The following is a 5,737-nucleotide window of genomic DNA, read 5'->3' on the forward strand; positions in this document are numbered from 1 at the left end:
TAGTTGACATTCAGTTTTCTTCAGGAGCACCTACACATATACACAACTCAATTACTTGAATAATTCAGCCCAGGTTTATTTGACCTTAGGCATTTCAACAAAAAATTCATTCAATGATGGAAAATCTTTGTCATTTTGTACAAAAACTTTTTCATCTTTGACTTCAACTTTTTCGTCATTCACAGAAGTCAGTTGTTTCTTAACCACCCAGTTTTGTCCTTTTGAAGCATTTCTTTTGTAAAATCGTGACTCATTTTGATTATTTTGATTTTGACCAACAACTTTTGGTTTACAAACTGGTTTGGTTTTGTCATATCAATCGATGTTTGCCAACTTTATGTTGTTCTGAATCTGGGAGTGTGAGAATTCCAGGTTTGTCTTGAATCAAACCTAGTGTGGTTTGATTTCCAAGTTTGATTCGAAGCAAACTTGTTTGTGTTGTACCTCTAAGTTTGTTTGGAATCAAATCTGGTTGTTCTTTGTTTCACATTCTCGGATTTCTGCTTCTCAACATCAACAGGCTTTGGGTTGGGACACTTGCGTGCAAGATGTCCAGTTTGATCACATTTAAAACAAGTTTTCCACGAAACATCTTTAGCCTGTTGTTGTTGCTTTTTCTGAGCATAGAACTCTTCATTAGACTGTCGTTTAAATTGGAGTTCTTTCTGTTCTTCCAAACTTTTCCCATGAACGAAATTCATTTTCTTTTGAAAATTTTGCTTTTCAGACTTCTTATCTTGATTTTGTTTCTTTTTATAACCCAACCTAGCCTTCATGTTCTTCTTTTTGTAACCAGGTTTATTATAAAAAGTTTTCTTGTTCTTCCTAGTGTATTTTGAAATTTCTGACTTTTCAATTTCTATCAGTTTAAACACTTTGTCAACTTTATCCGCAAACACATTCTAAATCGGGAACTCGTTATCTGAGAATAATTTTTCCAATCCAATCATGGTATAAGCCAATCCTTTTGGATCATCATTCACAATTTTCTTAGATTTTGAATGTTTAAGATAACTATCATGAAAACTTCCCTCATTTTAATCCTGTGATTCAAACTTACCTTTGGTAGATTCATCTCTCAAAATGCTTTCAACAACCTTACTTACCACCTCTGAATCATCAGCATCATCAGATTTGGTGTAAATCACATCGATATTTTCAGGTAATTGGTCAATCATGTTCAGACCTTTTGCCACCTTTTCCTCGTCATAAAACGTGTAATTACCTCTCAATGGTGGTGGCACCTGATGATATTCTGAACCAATACCTTTTTTATTCTTTTCAGAATCTTTGTCATCTGGTGTGATGTTGAAAATACATTCGAGAATGTACGAAGAACTATGATAACTTTGAAGTTTTGTAACAATGTTTTCTTTTTTAACCAAAACTTGTTTGAGTTTAGCAACTTCATCAATACATTTGTTTAACTCCTATTGCTTTTCTTCAAACTTTTTCTCATAAAGTCTTGTTGTTGTTAAGTTTTCAGACAATCTTTCATCCATACAGTTGACTTGTTTCTTCAAAGTATCATAAGCTTCTTGTACTCTATGACTTGACCATTTCATTTTATCGTATTCCTTTTGTAAATCTTGAATGATATTATCTTTTTCAATACAACCATTACATTTTTCTTAACACTTTTGTTTTAAAATCTCATTTTCTTTTTCAAAAACTTGACATTTTAGTGTCAGCTTTTCAATCTTTTGTTTTAAAACTTCTTCATTTTCAAGCATTTCTTTGCATTTTGTTTTGAAAACAGTTTGGATTTTATTTAATTCAATATCTTTTGATTTTATCTTTTCATCTTTCTCAGTACAGACTTTGCACATTTCTATGCAATTCCTGCACTTATCTTCAGTTTTATCAACATTTTGATCATTGTTTAATAATTCAGAAGATTCAGTTAGAATTTTTACCTCAGTTTCATCTGGCACTTTTGTTTCTTCTGTTTTCAACTTCTGATCCTCATCATTCTTTTGTTCGTTCTCATCAGCATCCCCTGCTGTTTTCTTCACCTCTTCAACCAGCTTCTCAATCTCTTCTTCTTTCTTCTTTCTCAACTCCATCACCTTTGGTAAACTTACCTCAAAAACTTCTTTTAAACATTTAAACAGATTGGCTTCATAATCTTTCTCAGATAATCTCCTTGTATGAAACGTGTCATGATCTGGAAATATGTTTGCCACTGCATCAAAATCCACCTTCTTAGGATCAACCACTGGATTACCTTGTGGATCCAAATAACATTCTCGCTCAGCATCCCATCTTTTTGCTTATTGTGCTTCCTTAAAAGGAGCACATAGCTTTCCGATTTCAAAACTAGCATTATCTCTCTGCCATCATTTATCATCAACAACTTCAGCTACGAATGTTGATCCAACATAATCTTCTTCTGGAAGAACCATGCTCCAGTCATAATCCTCATCGTCCTGAATAACTACTAGAGCCCTCGACTTCTCTTTTGATTAACCTTCATCGATTTTCTTTTGATTCACCTTTGATGACTCATTGTTGCGATGATAAATTACTTTCTGATAATAATCATTTTTGAATGGATTCACAACTTCATCAGTTTGCCTGTTTGTGCACTCTCTCTTGAAGTGCACTTTCTGTTTGCACTTGAAACAGGTAACTTTCGATTTGTCGAATCCCAATTTTGTATCAGCAGTTCCCAAACATGATCTTCCGGTGATTTCAATACACCTTTGTGCTCTCCTCATAGCGCTAGCCATGCATCGTTTTATGTCTATCAACTCCATCTCCTCTGGATCAATCTGGTCATAATCTTCCTTCGTCATATTCGGGTTTCCAACCTTACGCACAATCAAACTTTCGTACGATTCCAGAACAGATGCTAAAAATACCATTTGTTGCTTGGCAGCTTCTGCATTCAAACTTTGAGAGTTTTTCAGATCTATGGCAATATTGCACTGAACTATGTTCGGATTTGACGAATTTGAAGCAAATGAATGATAACCCGGATCTTTTAAGAAACTGTGTTGAGATGAATCCTTTAAACTTCCTGCACTAAATGCCGTCTTTGATGCTTGATCCATCATGCTTCTTTTGTAGTATAGATCGACATTTTGTTAATACTGTTGATTTGCCATTTTGTTCTGCTTTTGTATTTCCAAATCATGACCTTCAAGCTTCTCAATTAACCAATCGAGGGTCACTTTGCTCATATCATTGCTGTTTTTGAGTATCATGACATAGTTGACCAATCGTTTTCATTCAGAAGAGCTTCGATCAACCTGTCAATGATCACTTCATTATCTTTTGAAACACCAAATCTCTCCAGTTCGAGTTTAAGATGGCAAAATCTTTCAATCATCTGAGGTACGGTTTCACCTTTCATGTATGTAAACAAATCAAATTCTTTTTTCAATAACGATTGTTTGTTTTTGATAATTTCATCATCGCCCGTACATTTTCTATCTAAAGCTTCCCACAAACCTTTTGAAGTAGTTTCATTAAGTTATGAAATAATATCGTCTCGAACAGATTGATACAACAATGTAATTATCTTTTGTTCAGCACACATGTGTTTTACTTCTTGATCTGTGAATTCTTCAATTGTCAATAAGATTCCACCTTGTTTTGTTGGTTCTTTATATCCTAACTTCAATTTTAACCAACTATCATGAGCGAATGCTTTTACCCAACCCTCAAACCGCTTTTTCCACCAATTATAGTCCTCGACATTCATTAATTTCGGTGGCTTTTGTTGGTTTCCGTTCACATTATCATATTTCAAATTATCTGAAATCGTTTTTGAAATGCTGATAGTCTCCGACTTTGTTTCAGAAGTGTAAGCGTTATAAAATGTGTTGTAAAACTCTTCGCCAACTCCCGACATCTTCGATTTTCATCTTGAATTTATCTTTCCTTGTATATCTTGAATCACCTACAAACAAAACAAACAAACAATCAGTTTAAACGAACTGAATACGTGAAAGTGTGTGACGGTTGAATCGATCTAGAACTCGTGCCGAAGACTCGCCAACTCATTCCAATGTTCGGATGAATAACTCTATCAGATGATGTCACACCCCAAAAACGTCGCAACGGAATATAAAACGTAGTGGTGACGGAAGCTGGTGCTTATTTCTATCTTGATGTTTGATGCATTATTGTGTTGGATAATATTACTTATTTAAAACATAGATTTTAAACTTAACGTCCCAAAACACGACATAACCACGACAAGATAAAGTTATCCTTGATCCTTACGGATCTTATTACATTTGTCCTAGAAAGTTTAAAAGTCAGTCCAACATTTTAAGTGACAAAACATGTATCAAAAAACACAAGATACGCCATAATTCCCGAGGTCGAACTCAAGTACCTGTAGAACACGTTAAAATCAAGTGTCAACACAAAGGAAGGTGAGTTCACATATTCACATACAAACAATTCATTCCAAAGGAAAACTTTCTAATTATGTGTTATTTTAAAACATCCATATAATTTTTAGAAAGCCCATTTTACTTCCTTAATAAAATCCATGGGTCCTCCGTCGCGGTTCAGCAACCCGACAATAAAACTCATACCCAGGTTTTGTATATTAAATTCATAGCATCAATTTTCAGACTCGTATGTTAGCTAGACAATACGAACTATATATTTACCATGCAGGGATAATCAAAGCTAGACAATAAACAGAATATCAATTCGTCGTTTGACTTGACACGGGGCGACCAGTCACGACGGGGTTGTCAACCCGATAGATCTACCAACAATTCCTCGCGTGCAATACTTAACTGATTAAACGAAATCATGGGCGCGGGGTCCACTCGAGACTAATACGATGTCTGCCTCATGTACAATATATATATCCTACTAATATGACAAATTTAATACACGAAGTTGTACGAATCCCCTGAATCTCCTTCCCTTGAGACCAGGCCGACATCCGTCCCAACTCTACGGTCTGTTTCGCCTCGGAAACACCATACCAATCCCCGTTTCATCCCGAAATAAATATATTCAACAAAACCGTTTCATCCCCGAAACACATATTCAACAAAAACCGTTTCATCCCTGAAACATATATTCAACAAAAACCGTTTCATCCCCGAAACATATATTTTCACAAATCCATATATTTTCAACGAAAATATATATAATTGATATTTTCACAAATCCAAAAACATTATTAAACTCTTTTATTGGCGTGTTCAACCCCCAAAATATATACAAAGCAGTAAAAAGAGGGGTTTAGTGACACTCACCTTTGGGTGCGTAAATAGCGCAATCCCACAGTTTGATTTCTACACGTCCTATTATATGTAGGAACGAGTTTTAAATCAATAAACAGATATACCTCACAAAATCCTAAGTTTCTCTGTTTCTTAGAATTTTCACATAACTTTGAGATTTTCTCGAAAAATCATCGTTTTTTATTATGTTGGCACGTTAATATATATATATATATATATATATATATATATATATATATGAGTCCATATATATATATATATATATATATATATTTTTAATATTTTTGCGACTTGAACGATTTTATTGGTGACCTTTACCATGTAAATCCGTTAACACTCCCGTTTATACGCAATATATCTACGATTTGCGCGTCGTAATATATATACATAAACGTTCACATAATTTATTATCGAAACACGCAAAATCTTGTTAACTTATCTATTTTGTCATTTTTAAAGCAAATATACATAAAATATCTCATATGTATCAAATTTCATGCTTGACAAACAAGTTA

Source organism: Helianthus annuus, chromosome 14, assembly GCF_002127325.2.
Source record: "Helianthus annuus cultivar XRQ/B chromosome 14, HanXRQr2.0-SUNRISE, whole genome shotgun sequence".
Classification (NCBI taxonomy): Eukaryota; Viridiplantae; Streptophyta; class Magnoliopsida; order Asterales; family Asteraceae; genus Helianthus; species Helianthus annuus.